Below are 16,542 nucleotides of genomic sequence, written 5' to 3'. Positions count from 1 at the left end.
CCCATCTTCTTACTTGGTCTCAATCTTGCGAATCTTCAACTTCTGTTCTTCCTGCTTTTTCTCTGCTTGTTACTTGCTTCTTGGTTCTTCTCTGGGCAGGATATGGAAATATTTATTGATAACTAGTCGCTTTGAAGTTCTCCTCTTAGCAACAGTTTGATAAATTGTCTGGGCACGTCATTTTTACTTTGTGGAATTTTCTTCAGTTTCGTGCATTAGCATGCTGATTTAATAGCAGTAGTGTGACACTTTTTTTTTTGCCAGTGGTGGCTTGCCCAAGCCATCTTCTCGTCGGGCCGTTTTTTTGCTCGCTCCGCTGAGTCAGGGCATTCCGGGGTTCACGAGCGGTGAAAGTCCAGTGTTTGCTCGTCAGTCCCTGCACCGGTCGCTTCTGGCGTTCGGTGTCCTGTCGTGTCTCTGCAGGGTTCCGCCACTGTGTGGTTCCATGTTCTGTCCCAGCAGGGTTGTGCTTAGCGGGCAGATTTACGGCCCACTTCCGATACAAGGGCCTTCTGTTGGTCTCACTGTCCTTTCCTTTCTCTTGACGCTTCTGCCTTGTAGGAATCATATCTTGCTAATTACGTCCTTTTCTTTCTTGATACTTCTCACATTGCAACTTATGGGTCGTTGCATCTGGTCTTTGCTGGAGTTTTTACAATGGTTCTTACAAAAAGTTTTAGTTATATTCATCTAACATATGTCCAGTACCTACATTGTTTTACACCTTTTTAAAAAGCTTTACAAGTTTCGGCGCCCTTTCCATGTTACAATTCTAAGATATGTTGAGTCTTAACTTATACAAGAAACCTCAAATTCGTTTTTTTGTTTTTTGTGTAGTTTCGTGGTGTATAGCATTTTAGTATTTCATGCTGTTAGACTATCTATGCTTTATCCCTTCACCTTAATCTATGGTACTATTGGTGTTATTTTTGTTTTTGTTTTTATTGAAGCTACTTTCTTTTTCCCACCTTCCTCTCTCTTCATTCTTCTTTCTCCTGACGATCTTATTTGCAACATAATCTTGAAATATTGTGCTGTTTATTTACCAGTAATAAAATTAATCTTCAAACTTGTACTGAAAGTGTTTAATACTGCCAGTCTTAGGTAATCTCGTAAAATACCCTCTAATTCTCTCTTACTGTGTTCCGAAATACCTTGAACTTCTTGCAATTTTTCGTCGATTTCTTTATGGACTTCTAACATGAGTTGAGGCGATTCCCCCTTTTGTGCATACCATTCTAATTCCTCATCCTCTTCATCTCGCATCATTCTTAATTGTTTGTTTATAACTGGTATTTCTTCTAATTTTAGCTTTTGCTCAAAGAGAAGTGTGACATTCCCGAATGTTACGCTACCTTTCCCCATATCTATTATTGCTCGTCTCTCATTTAAAAAATCTGCACCTATAATCAAATCTACAGTTAGTTTAGGTATAATCACGAAGTTGGCTTCGATCTTTTGACTTTGTCTCGTAACTTCCGCAGCATTGTTTCTAATAGGACCTCTTACTTTAATCTTACGTGTTTTCAGAACTGGTAGTTCCTCATTGGCATTACACTGCATGAATAAATTTTCTGAGATCGCAGACAGTTCACTTCCGCTATCAATTACAATATTGACTGGGATATGCTTTACCATGGCCTTCACAATTGGTTGAATTTGAAAGGGTTGGTTCTGTTCTTCTTCTTCTTGCATCAATGAATCCTACACCGAATCATACATGACTCTCTTCAGCAATTTCCCTTGTGAATTCGAACTTTCTGTAGGATAAGCTTCGACTGCTACTTCTCTCTCTTTTATTTCCTCTTCTCTATTTCTTCCTTCATTCACGCTTTCTTCAACATCCTCCACTTTTTCCTCATCCTTGTCTATCTTCTCCTTCTTCTTCACTACTTCCACATAATCGCATCTAAATGCTCTAATTATCGCTTCATAACTTCCTTCATTATATACGTTGGGTTGTGTGCCCACTCGTAACTTATTTTCAACATCTGTCAACTGCGCATTATCCTCATTGAATTCGCTTTCCCTGGTTTCCATCTTAAATAGCTCTGCAATACTCATTACTTCGTCCTTTCCTCCTATCCAATGAGAAACGTTATACTTTTCGTGGTGGGGCAATGTTTTTAAGGTTTGCAAAGTAACAAAGACGCGAAAAAGTCTCACGCTAAAACTTGCAGCTGGTGTGGTCCTTTTAGTGTTATCGTAAGATCTATACCGTTCTTATGGAGGGCTCTATCTTTTAACATGTGCTGGGGGGTGGTCCTGACGTAACAGAGAGGCGAAAAAGTCTCACGCTAAAATTTGCGGGTGGTGTGGCCCTTTTTGTGTTATCGTAAGATCTATACTGTTCTTCTGGAGGAATCTAGCTTTTAACATGGGCTGGGGTGTGGTCCTAGCGGTTAGCTGGCGACGTGGGTGTCTGTCCTGTCCTTTATCGTTGGGCCTTCTAGCTTAACACGGTTCTGCTCTCGGCTTCTGTTCTCGTTTCTCCCCTCGGAACTGCGTCTGTCTCACGGTGGGAAGGTATGACATGCATTTAGGCATTCTTGTGTTAGTCTGTGGTATTCCATTTGCTCACTCGTTACTCGTATTGCTTTCGTTAATTTAATGTCTCGATGTATTCGGAGCTATGTGACATACTACTGGATTTGCTTATCATGTCAGGGTTTTCATGGAAGGTGTTGGATTTGCCTGACACCTTACAATCTACAGCGTGCAGAATCAACACAGCGAAAAAGGTTATGGGGTAGAGGTTGTCTCAGGACTTCCGTTCTATTTACCGATTTGCCTGCTACTGGCTCTTTCGCAAAAGAGGTAAGAATGTTGTCTCCAGCGAGATCAGAGCCCAAAGTTAATCGAGTCTTACTCTCTGAGCGTTAACGCTTCACCGCTAAGAAAGCACACAAGTGCATCAAACAGCGCAGCCTCGTTGTCCCAATAGTGTCTAAGACAGAGGATTCGCAAAGTAAATGACGAAGTAGCGGCATTTCCTATTGGAACGAGCTTCCTAGGTTCAGAAGCAAATATTTGGTTCCTCTGTCATCCTCTGAGTGAGAACAGTTCACACTTGAAAATATCGAAGAATTTGCCAGAACAACTCCGAACAAGAATACGTGGCACCGCCAGCTTACTCTGCATTGTCTAGGGGCAGAAATACCTAATATAGGCCAACATATTTGATTCAAAATTCTTCAAATATTATTTATGTGTAAACGTAGTTGCGAATAATTTACAGAGGCAAAAATTGCAACCTGAACATCACAAATAAACAGCAGGGAAAATTATTTCGGTTGTTTTCATCTTCTGTGGATGTCATACGTATTTTTATTCTTCTGCCTTAAGTAAACTACAAACTGAAACCCAGGCAATGAAAATGATTTGTTGTTTTACAGCATCATGAGTTGCTATAAACATTATGAGTAAATAACATTCATTTTAGTATGGTATTTTAGGAAAACGTTTTCCTTATGGATGCTTGCATAACACTACGTCTAATTTGTAATGACACTGATGGAAGACAATATACGTGGCACTGTTTCTGGATGTTGGCGTTTTGTAATGAAATTTCATACGCTGTGAGTAATATACAGTTTCATATCAGAAAAACAAACACGGGAATTTTGTGCAATGACCGTAGATAACTATCTCTTCGATGCATGAGTGTTCGAATTGACGTTAATGCAGGATGGGGGCCTCACAAGCCCCTACTGAGATGCCTATAAGTATCGGGTTTTTATCTTAATAAGCATATTATTATGAAAACTTACTCCTATGAATGAGTCAATATGGTCTTATAACGTATCTCTAGTTAGTTTAAATTACGAAACAAGTGCGTCATTGCAGTGCAATTTCGATTGCAGCTTCTGATAACATGAAAAGAGAAACAGTTGCGATGAAAACCCAGAAAGGAACAGAAACGTCGACAGTATTGTGTGAAATACGTCACTATTAAGCAGAGGTGTCATTCAATCTATAAAATACAAAGAGACGAAAAGTAACATCTACTCATAACGTCTGCTCTTGATCCTTTGTCAGTGACAGCCAATAGCGCCTGATGAATGAGCTTCTCAATTTTCAGACAGCTTAAGACAGAGAGAAACTGAAGTAACAAGAATTCTGGTGCATTTTACTCAGAGTTTATTTCTCGGGTTTTTCACATTAAGGACTGCTCTCAGGTATCACAACATTCATATCTGAAATCTCGGGAGTAAATTGTTAAAATACGTTGCTTTTTTATATTACGGTGCTTATGGCAGTATCTGACTCAGCAGATGATGCTAATTGTAGTTTCATTTCATCTTTGGGGCTACTGAAAAGACTTGATAAAGCTTTAAAGGTGATCACTGCACACATCAGCCTTTCTCCTGAGACAGTTGCTCATCAGCTCTTGCTTAGCTAAATTGTTGAGGACCACTTAAACAGGGTAAACCTAGAGGGACAAATAATAATGGAGACTAGACAGTTCGCTCATTATATAGCTGTGGAATAACCTGAACGTGTTAAGCACTGGTAAGGCAGCGAATTCAGATGAAGTGGGACCGATCAAATAAATTCAACGTTTTAAGACGAAACCTACATCATTTCATCAGTTAGGATATCCGTTTTTAAATCCCCCTACACAACTAAAAACACCAATACTTGTAATTTCTTCGAGTCGTTTTAAGCACTTCGGTAAGTCGAGGTCACAGTGGGGAGTGACTGCCACCAGATAATGTCGTCATCCCCGTCCTAGTGCGTTGCAGTCCACAACTACCATCCTATAGTTTCACTGAAACATCAGAAATGATACAGTTCCCGGAGGAGAGGCAAGAAGGGAGAATAAAAGAGTCCAGCCGGCCGGTGTGGCCGAGCGGTTCTAGGCGCTTCAGTCTGGAACCGCGCGACCACTACAGTCGCAGGTTCGAATCCTGCCTCGGGCATGGATAAGTGTGATGCTCTTAGGTTATTTAGGTTTAAGTAGTTCTAAGTCTAGGGGACTGATGACCTCAGATGTTAAGTCCCATAGTGCTCACAACCATTTGAACCAATAAAAGAGTCCATAAATCACAGGAAATGAGACATATTAGTTTCCATAGAGTCGGTACGGTTTAATCTTACATTAACTAACACAGTTACATCATAACAGTACTGTGTAATACAGAATATATTGATTAATTTCTGAATATCGACATTTTGGGCCCACAAGGATTGGCCGAGCTTTGTTTCTGGTGAAGGAATATTGCAAGAACTGCATACTCCATGAATGGGCGTGGAGTTACATCAACAGGTTCCTGAAAGTATTTCTTTCAAGGAGGAGCCGCAATAGGTCACTCTGTGACACAGTCGAAACTTCACTTGGTGGAATAAGGGCGAAAATAAATGTGCAGTTATTTCGTCTTTGGTGTCAACACTTAAATTACTGAAACCGATCTATTTTCAGGGTTCCGGCCTCAACCGGTAAAAACGGAACCCTTGTTGGATCGCTATTGCTGTCCGTCTGTATCTCTGTCTATGTGTCTGTCCGACTGTTAAGACTTCTTCTTTCAGAAGCAGATGGAGGTAAAAAGTTGAAATTTGTGTCATTTACAAATGTCTACGGTCCCTCGGCAATGTGAATGCTTTAAACTTCTATGTCACATCGCAGTCTCGTTCCTCATTCTATAGAGGAATTATTTATATGTATGTCGCAGATGATGGCCTAGTGATAAAATGTTTACTGAGAAACCGAGAAGTTGCTGTATCGAATCTCAGTAGGACCACAGACCTTTCAGTCTGTTTTAACCTAGCCATCCCCTCTCAACGGTTTCCACGTTAAAGTATAGGCCCCTTTTTCCGACTGGATAGCCGGGGTTGTTCTGCTGACAAGCAAGTCGCCGAAGTGACCTCCGACTTGCATCTGGCCACTGAGCCACATGTGATTTTTGTTGTTATCTACATTCATAACCAACCTAGCGCCCGCTGCTTCGCTCGCATAGACTGAATGGCGTTCAGAGAATATTTTCTGTTTTTATTTAAACGAATTTTTATGTTGTTCACAAATTGCATTCACGCTAATTAAAGCTATACAAGCAATCTCTTTTCCGAATGTACTTCTGACCTAAAAGGCATTTTGGTAGCTCGTGTCCAAAGCTTTTGTTAATCATGCATTTTGCATTATTGTGGAGATATTTCGGTAGCAACTTTCATCCAGTAACAAATATTTCTTTCTATCAAGCCGGGAATTGAAATACTGGATTTCATAAATTAAGTTTTGCAATTTATTTAATGTAACGAAATATTTTCGTAAAAATTTCTATCCCCTATTGCATTCTCTCAGGGGTTGAATTTCCAGTAACACGGAAGCACTTACTTCTTTATTTCTAACATAGAGGTCAAATATCATGTGTCGTAGACGCAGCCTTAAAAATCTTTTAGTAGTTCTTTAATAATCGTTTACTTTGAAAAAAGAAACTTTTTTCACCCACATGGGACTAAATTTCAAAAAATTCTGAGAAACGTATTTCTTAATTTCTGACCAGGAAACCACATACAATTTTTGTAAGTTTAGCTACAAAACTGCCTTAATAACGACATTTTTCTAAAATACCCTTCTTCGGCTATTTTACCCGCAGAGGGTTGGAATTTCGAGGAATCTCTTCTTAAACGACGATCTTATAATCCACATCGTCTCTAAATTTCAAGTTTCTGTCCTTAGCGGTTTGTCCTTGGGCCGTATGGGTGTATCAGTCCGACCCTATTTCACCCCCTTAGTCGCTGAAGCTCCAAAAACAGTAAAACATGTATTTTTTCGTCTCCAACCTAGAAGTCAAATACTTGTTTTCAAAGATTTAACCTTAAAATGCTTTTGCAATGAAATATTTTCGTAAAACGTTTGACCCCCTATTTCATCTCCTTATCGGTTGAACTTCCAAAACCATTGACATGCGTTTGTTTTATTTCTAACAGGGAAGCCAAATACAAATCTTCATAGAGTCAGCATCAAAAGTGCTTACACAATGAAATACTTCCATGAAAACTTTCATTGTCCATTTCACTCCCATAGGGGTTAAATTTCCAAAAACAGTGAAAAACATTTTTTTCTTTCTAGCTGAGAATGAAAATTAAAATTTTCGTTGATTTATCCTTATAATGCTTTTGTAATAAAATATTTTCATAAAAAATCTAATCCCCTATTTCACTCTCTTAGGTGTTGAGTTTCCAAAAACACTGAAACATCTATTTTTGTATTTTTAACCGAGAAGTCAAATATCAGTGTTCATAGATGTAGCATTAAAAATACTTAAGTAGTTCTTTAATAATGATATATTTTCAATGAGGGGTTTCACTTACTCTTTTACCCCCATAACGTTAAATTTCCAAAACTGCTGGAAAACGTATTTCGTTACTTCTGACCGAGACACCACATACCAGCATTCGTAGGTCTAGCTTCAAAATCGCCTTAATAGCGACATTTTTCAAAAAACCCTTTGTAGCCTATTTCACCCACTTAGAATTGGAATTTCGAAAAATCACTTCTTAAACGACGCCTGCTGCATAATGTTAATTCCTTCTCCAGATTTCAAGTTTCTGTCGTGATCAGTCAGTCAGTCACTCGGTCAGGACATTGCCTTTTATATATGGAGATGAAATTAGTACGGAACGCTCGTACAGCGAGTCCTAATGCCATTTGGCAGGTTTTTTTTTTTTTTTTTACGTAAGGTCGAAAACTTTGTTCAAAAGCTTACGACAGATTTTTTTGTCTCTGTTGGTCCATAGCTTTTTGTGTAACTTTCTCACCGCCAAACGATAACATTCTCTCACTAGAGATGTGTTACATTCTATCTGATCCGTGCTTATAATTAGATGAGTTTAGAATTCAGGAGTTGTAGTGGAGGAATGAAGTTGAAAGAATGATTCTCTTTTAATAATTAATCAGATGAAGGTTGTCGTTGGTGCTAATGTAAATGGTGTCCAAAATTAAAGTTCCAGTTTCAAAACGCTGTAGAATATCGTCAAATTTGAACAGCGTATTACTGACACAGGGTGAAAAGTCATGGAGCAAAAAATGTAGCGAAACTTTGATTGTTACTTAAACGAGGTCGGCTTCAAATTACATATGAATAGCAATACGATGTCTGTGGGACATAACAATATCCGTATTGCTCAGTGTGCATCACTGAACAAGCTCCGCACTCAACAGTTGTTGCACTGTTAGGTAAACTCAGTCACCACGGCGGGGTCGTACCACAACGAATGGATAAAAACCGGCTTTCAATTGTTCTGAGGCTCAAAACCACGTACAAAGAAAAATGATACCGATTTTTTAATTGCACTGGCCTCCCCCCATGAACCATGGAACTTGCCGTTTATGGGGAGGCTTGCGTGCCTCAGCGATACAGTTAGCCGTACCATAGGCGCAACCACAACCGAGGGGTATCTGTTGAGAGGCCAGACAAACGTGTGGCTCCTGTAGAGGGGCACAAGCCTTTTCAATAATTGCAGGGGCAACAGTCTCGATGATTGACTGATCTTGCCTTGTAACACTAACAAAAACGGCCTTGCTGTACTGGTACAGCGAACGGCTGAAAGCAAGGGGAAACTACAGCCGTAATTTTTCCCGGGGGCATGAAGCTTTACTGTGAGGTTAAATGATGATGGCGTCCTCTTGGGTAAAATATTCCGGAGGTAAAATAGTCCCACATTCGGATCTCCTGGCGGGGACTACTCAGGAGGACATCGTTATCAGGAGAAAGAAAACTGGCGCTCTACGGATCGGAGCAAGGAATGTCTGATCCCTTAAACGGGCAAGTAGTTTAGAAAATTTAAAAATGGAAAAGGATAGGTTAACGTTAGATTTAGTGGGAATTAGTGAAGTTCAGTGGCAGGAGGAACAAGGCTTCTGGTGAGGTGAACACAGGAGTACGTATAACAATGAATTAAAATATAGGAGTGCAGGAAAGCAACTACAAACAGCATAGTGAACGCATTATTGTGGCCAAGATAGACACGAATCCCACGCCTACGACAGTAGTACAAGTTTATATGCCAACTAACGAAGAGATTGATGAAATGTATGCTGAGATAAAAGAAATTATTCAGATAGTGAAGGGGGACGAAAATTAAATAGTCATGGGTGACAGGAATTCGATAGTAGCCAAAGGTAGAGAAGGAAACGTAGTATGTGAATATGCAACGAAGGTAAGAAATGAAAGAGGAAGCCGCCTGGTACAATTTTGCACAGAGCATAACTTAATCATAGCTAACACTTGGTTCAAGAATCATGAAAGATGATTGTGTACATGGAAGAGGCCTAGAGATAATGGAAACTTTCAGATACATTATATAATGGTAAGAAGAGATTTAGGAGCCAGGTTTTAAATTGTAAGACTTTTCCAGAGGCAGATGTGGATTCTGACCACAATCTATTGGCTATGAACTGTAGATTGAAACTGAAGAAACTGCAAAAAGTTGGGAGTTGAAGTAGATGGGACCTGAATAAACTGACAGAACTAGAGGTTGTAGAGAGTTTCAGGGAAAGCATTACCGAACGATTGACAAGAATGGGGGAAAGAAATACAATATAAGAAGAATGGCTCGTTTCGAGGGATTAAATAGTGAAGGCAGCAGAGGGTCAAGTAGGTAAAAAGACGAGGGCTAGTAGAAATCCTTGGGTAACAGGAGATATATTGAATTTAATTGATGAAAGGAGAAAATATAAAAATGCAGTAAATGAAGCAGGCAAAAAGGAACACAAGCGTCTCAAAAATGAGATCGACAGGAAGTGCAAAATGGCTAAGCAGGGATGGCTAGAGGACAAATCTAAGGATGTAGTGGCATATCTCACTAGGGGTAAGATAAATACTGCCTACAGGATAATTAAAGAGACCTTTACAGAAAAGAAAACTCCTGCATGAATATCAAGAGCTCAGATGGAAACCCAGATCTAAGCAAAGAAGAGAAAGCGGAAAGGTGGAAGGAGTATATAGCAGGTCTGTACAAGGGCGATGTACTTGAGGATAATATAATGGAAATGGAAGAGGATGTAGTTGAAGATGAAATGGGAGATATGATACTGCGTGAAGAGTTTGACAGAGCACTGAAAGACCCTAGCCGAAACAAGGCCCCGGAAGTAGACAACATTCCATTATAACTACTGACAGCCTTCCGAGAGCCAGCCCTGACAGAACTCTACTATCTGGTGAGCAAGATGTATGAGACAAGCGAAACACCCTCAGACTTCAAGAAGAATATAATAATTTCAGTACCAAAGAGAACAGGTGTTGAGAGATGTGAAAATTACCGAACGATCAGTTTGATATGTCACGGCTGCAAACTACTAACGTGAATTCTTTACAGACGAATGGAAAAACTGGTAGAAGTCGAACTCGGAGAAAGATCAGTTTGGATTCCGTAGAAATTTTGGAACACTTGTGGCAATACTGACCATACGACTTATCTTAGAAAATAGATTAAGGAAAAGCAAACCTACGTTTCTAGCATTTGTAATCTTAGAGAATGCTTTTGACAAAGTTGGCTGGAATACTCTCTTTGAAATTTTGAAGGTGACAGGAGCAAAATGCAGGGAGCGAAAGGCTATTAACAATTTGCATAGAAACCAGATGGTAGTTATAAGAGTCGAGGGACATGAAAGGGAAGCAGTGGTTGGGAAGGGAGTGAGACAGGGTTGTAGCCTCTCCCCGATGTTATTCAATCTGTATACTGAGCAAGCAGTAAAGGAAACAAAAGAAAAATTCGGAGTAGGTTTTAAAATCCATGGAGGAGAAATAAATATTTTGAGGTTCGGCGATGACATTGTAATTCTATTAAAGACGGCAAAGAACCTAGAAGAGCAGTTGAACGGAATGAACAGTGTCTTGAAAGGAGGATATAACATGAACATCAAGAAAAGCAAAACGAGGATAATAGAATGTAGTCGAATTAAGTGGGGTGATGCTGTAGTAGTTAGTTTAAGAAATGACACACTTAAAGTAGTAGATGAGTTTTGCTATTTGAGGAGCAAAATAACTAATGATGGTCGAAGTAGAGGGGATATAAAATGCAGACTGAGAATGGCAAGGAATGCGTTTCTGAAGAAGAGAAATTTGTTAACGCCGAGTATAGATTTAAGTGCCAGGAAGTCGTTTATGAAAGTATTTGTATGGATCGTGGCCATGAATGGAAGTGAAACTTGGACGATAAAATAATTTGGACAAAAAGAGAATAGAAGCTTACGAAATTTGGTGCTACAGAATAATGCTGAAGATTAAATGGGTAGATCACATAACTAAGGAGGAGGTATCGAATAGAATTAGGGGGAAGGTAATTCTGTGGCACAACTTGACTAGAAGAAGGGATCGGTTCGTAGAACATGTTTTGAGGCATCAAGGGATCACCAACTTAGTATTCGATGGCAGCGTGGAGGATAAAAATCGTAGAGGGAGACCAAGAGATGAACACACTAAGCAGATTCAGCTGGGAGATGAAGGAGCTTGCACAGGATAGAGTAGCATGGAAAGCTCCATGGTCTCTGGACTGAAGACCAGGCCAAAAACACACAGAATACAAAATAACATCGTTTTTTATGCAACCTGGGGCAAAAAAAGCATAATAAACTAAATTTAATCGGCTTTGAATTTTAGTGAGACTAGAGTAAGACATTTCAATTTGCCGTCCTCCATTTTCTGCTACGAACTGAAATCGTAAAACGTCGTGTTCCACGACAGATTTGAGTGTGTCGGGGTCACGTTCAGAATGCATCGCTCAATGCTTGCTTTCAATTCAGTTACATTCGTAATTGGAGCACTGAACACAACATCTTTCAGATAACCCCGCATCTAGAAATCACACGGATTAATATCAGGTAATCTGGAGGAACAGGCTATAGGGAAATTACGGCTGATAATTCTAGGATTTCCGAAGTGCCTCAGCGGCAGCCGCTTCACTGGCTGTGCAATGTGTGGAGAAACGCCATCTTGCATAAAAATGATCCTACCCGATATCCTCGCTGTCGAAGGGTTAGAGTGACTTTGGTGTGCAAAATGTTAGACAGCCTTTACCAGTAACGGTACAGGTAAGATTACCCGCACGATTCATCTCCTCGAACATCATGCGGCCCTACGGTAACCGAAGCCGTCAACCCACGCCATATTCCCACCTTTGCCGAATGAAATGGCACCGGTTAATTTTCATGCAGATTTCTCGTTGCCATATTTTGCAATTCTACTTATTGACGTATCCTTGGAGGTGGAAATGGATTTCGACTGTCTTCAGAATGTTATATGGCCATTCATTGTTCACTTCCGTACGAACAAGAAATTCCTGAAGGAACGTTTGTCCTGCTGGCAGGTCAGCAGGAAGAAACTCCTTAAAATGGGTGTTTCGTAGGATTTTAAGTATCGTGCGCGCAAGCATTCAGCGATCGGACTATGCCCCATGTACGGCATGTTTCTACACCACTGTTCGACTCCTCCTGCAGTGCGGTGGCCACATATTCGACAGACGTCGGATCAATTGTCTGTCTCTCTCTGCCACCCTCTACTTCAAAAGAACATGTCTTTTCGAATTTTGTAATCGTTTTCTCTAGAGCCTTAGCATACCCTTGGCTGTCTGGAACTTCTGCAGTGCTACTGACGCGCAGTCACCGTTCTTGTAAAAGTGCTTTGACAGCAGCGCGCGATTCTTCATGGAGACAGTGATGTTGGGCCTCTTGGACGCGGGCTGTGGAACGGCCGTGAGCCGCGCGTCTGTCGGTGTGCGCATTATGACGCTTACAGTCCCATCTGTTGGTCAGATTTTCATTAATTTGACGTCATTGCGAGCAGTGGTTCCCTTTCTACAACGTTTTGAAATCCGAATTTTAACTGTGGAAAGAACTTTCTGATGAAGACAACCACAGCTCAGAGACATTGTGAATAACAATAACAACACTCACACCAGCTTACGGGAATTTATCCACATTAAGAGTCAAACCAGATTGGTGGGATGCCATGTTAAAATTGAGTACATGCAAAAGATACTTCTCAAAATATACAAAGCATGACTGCTGAATGAACGAGGCCAGACAACACCCTGTGGGATACATTAAAAGACCCGGTAGACACCGGCTGTATAAAAGCAACGAAAATAAGATGGGACTGTGACCAACTACATTACGGAAATATAACGATTATAAACCTGAAGATGCGTCTTTGCTGACATGAAGCTGGTAGTTGCGAATGAAGCACCTTCATACAGCTATGCCGCGTTTTGAAACACCTCACAATCCTTGACTTCTTAATTGTCATAATTTTTATGCTAAGTTGAATGGCCATTGAGTGTTGTTTCTGTTCTTTAATTATTGCCTGTATAATCATTTGACCTAATCTGAGGGTCAGAGATACTTCTCTTCTGGCCCTCATGCCGCGGAATCATCAGTCATCCTCGTTGCAAACGGTGACGCGTAGACTAGTGAAAACAACTGATAACACCGCTGAGACAGGTTAAAGTGTAAGTAGGCTGTTTAGGTTTTTATGTTGGTAACGTCACGTAGCGCTCTGCATGAAAATCACTGGCTGTGCTGTGTGCAGTCTGTGGGTGGTTGGCATTGTTGGAATATTCGCTAATGTAGTGTTGGGCAGTTAGATGTGAACAGCGCGTAGAGTTGCGCAGTTGGAGGTGAGTCGACAGCAGTGGTGGATGTGGGGAGAGAGATGGCAGAATGTTGAGAGCGGACGATCTGGACTTGTGTCCGCCAGGAAGAGTAAATTTGTAATAATGTATATCATAACTCATATATATATGAGGACTTTTGAATATTATTAAGGTAAATACATTGTTTGTTCTCTATCAAAATCTTTCATTTGCTAACTATGCCTATCAGTAGATAGTGCCTTCAGTAGTTAGAATCTTTTATTCAGGTGGCAGTATTGGCGCATGCTGTATTGCAGTAGTTCGAGTAACGACGATTTTTGTGAAGTAAGTGATTCATGAAAGATATGGGTTACTGTTAGTCAGGGCCATTCTTTTGTAGGAATTATTGAAAGTCAGATTGCGTTGCGCTAAAAAAAAAAAAAAAAAAAAAAAAGTTGTGTCTGTTTAGTGATGATCATATATAAGTAAAGAGAGAAATGTCTGAGTACGTTCAGTTTTGCTCATCTGTTTGAAAATCAAATAACGTAAGAGGTTTGCCAGCATAGTAATTTATAATTTTCCGAAAGGGACGTTTCAAAATGGTTCAAATGGCTCTGAGCACTATGGGACTTAACTACTGTGGGCATCAGTCCCCTAGAACTTAGAACTACTTAAACCTAACTAACCTAAGGACATCACATACATCCATGCCCGAGGCATGATTCGAACCTGCGACCGTAGCAGTCGCGCGGTTCCGGACTGCGCGCCTAGAACCGCTAGACCACCGCGGCCGGCAAAAAGGGACGTTTCAAACGTTAACTGGAAGAACTGTGAAACCCGTCAAAACTTATAACAACTTGAACAGCTAATCTGTGCTCCAATTAATTACACTGAGTGACTAACAATTCTACAACAAGCTTCATTATATTTACAACAGACTAAGCGGCCGAGGAGGCAACAAAAATTTATGTAGTGAATGTAAACAAATTCGTTGTGAAGAGTGCAGTTTAACTTTAGCGTACATGGCACTGTATATTTCAGTATCTAACAGTTTCTTGTGAATACATTCTATGACTGTTTCCACAACATGACACAAATAATAAACAGAAAAAGATCTGAGCTTTCGCTGGCAGTGGGAGCTGCAAGAGAACAACCGTCACAGAAGACAGGTACGCGTCTTTTAAATGCGAACTTGTAAAATGTCAAATTCACGTGCCTGTGTTTAACATAAACTTCTGCATTGTGCACCATTCGCATGAGAGAGGATTTTTGTTGTTTTAAACCCCCTAGCGTGTTAGAAGGTCCTCGAAGTCAATGGAAAGGCTCTCAGTAACGTGTACAAACATGGGAAGAAATCGCGAGTAGCAGCCAAAGTGAGTGATACATAAGCTGGGAACGTAATGCACACTGTCCAAATTGGCAATTTTATCACAAAAGACACGGAAACCGATTTATTTATTTTATTTTTTATTTTTCGTGTCCTGGACTTAGATAAATCCTGGAGGTAGATACACAAAATAATTAAAATGCAACATCACCAATAAATATACAGGACAATAATACAAGATACTGAAAGTAATAACATAATACGGCAAGACACATGTAGTTTTCTATTAAATGGACCGCAAGCACTAGAAATCCGTGATTTTGATGAACTTGTCACTTGCTGCATAAATATTTTCTGTGGGCAAGGGTCGGGAAGGTTTCTGCAGACCAGAGATGTTTGTCCTGTAGGCCGTCACACTGACACAAATCCTCCTCAGTTGCGTAGCCCCACTTCCTGAGGATGGCCTTGCGTCTTGTCACTCCCGTCCTCAGTCGGTTTAGAGCCTTCCACATCATATATGGCAGATGAAAGCCCGCGGCATGTTCCTCGTTGATGTTCTTCCTATCCCTTCCAGTTAATGAACCTTGCTGAACATTTGTTCGACGAGTTCCAGGTGGTGACTGAATTGCTGATGCAGTCGGAGTGAACCTCTTTCTTCACCTGTTCCTAGGCCTTTCTGCTTCGCATCTGAACAGGGGATGCCTGCAGTTGGCTTCCCGCTTCTCCTTCTCAATATCTGCAGCTTCAGAGAAGCATAGTGCCAGGGCGGATGAACAGAGCACGTTAGGCTGTGGTCCCTGGGTCGTGCCAGTGAGTTTACGTATAATGTTTTTCTAGCAGCTCCTGAGCCGTGGGGCCATTAAGTTAGTAGACTGTTCTGTCTGGCGCCACTAGCTCAAGGGTAGTATTGACTACCCCTCTCGCCAATATCTATGAGGAAGAGTTGGTATCTGTGTATTGTGTCCTCAGGCCTGAGGAAGGGGGCACCAAGTTTGGTGATCGGCGGTAGCGTCGTGACAAGAGGTGGTCACGAGGTCCGAGCTACGCAAGGAGGGCCTGCGCAGAGCAGCACTCAGTAACTGCCCCAACGTACCGTGGATCCGTGGAGACGCTTGCTGAGAAAAGGGAGTAACATTCTGTAATCATCATACTGATTGGTGTCATCATCTTCGCGACCTTCTAATTATTTTCTGGTTTGTACCCCACCCTCAGATTTACTCGGTCGGCTCTTTGGTGCTAAATATACACTCCTGGAAATTGAAATAAGAACACCGTGAGTTCATTGTCCCAGGAAGGGGAAACTTTATAGACACATTCCTGGGGTCAGATACATCACATGATCGCACTGACAGAACCACAGGCACATAGACACAGGCAACAGAGCATGCACAATGTCGGCACTAGTACAGTGTATATCCACCTTTCGCAGCAATGCAGGCTGCTATTCTCCCATGGAGACGATCGTAGAGATGCTGGATGTAGTCCTGTGGAACGGCTTGCCATGCCATTTCCACCTGGCGCCTCAGTTGGACCAGCGTTCGTGCTGGACGTGCAGACCGCGTGAGACGACGCTTCATCCAGTCCCAAACATGCTCAATGTGGGACAGATCCGGAGATCTTGCTGGCCAGGGTAGTTGACTTACACC

Source organism: Schistocerca americana, chromosome 5, assembly GCF_021461395.2.
Source record: "Schistocerca americana isolate TAMUIC-IGC-003095 chromosome 5, iqSchAmer2.1, whole genome shotgun sequence".
Lineage (NCBI taxonomy): Eukaryota > Metazoa > Arthropoda > Insecta > Orthoptera > Acrididae > Schistocerca > Schistocerca americana.
This window is presented reverse-complemented; position numbering follows the sequence as displayed.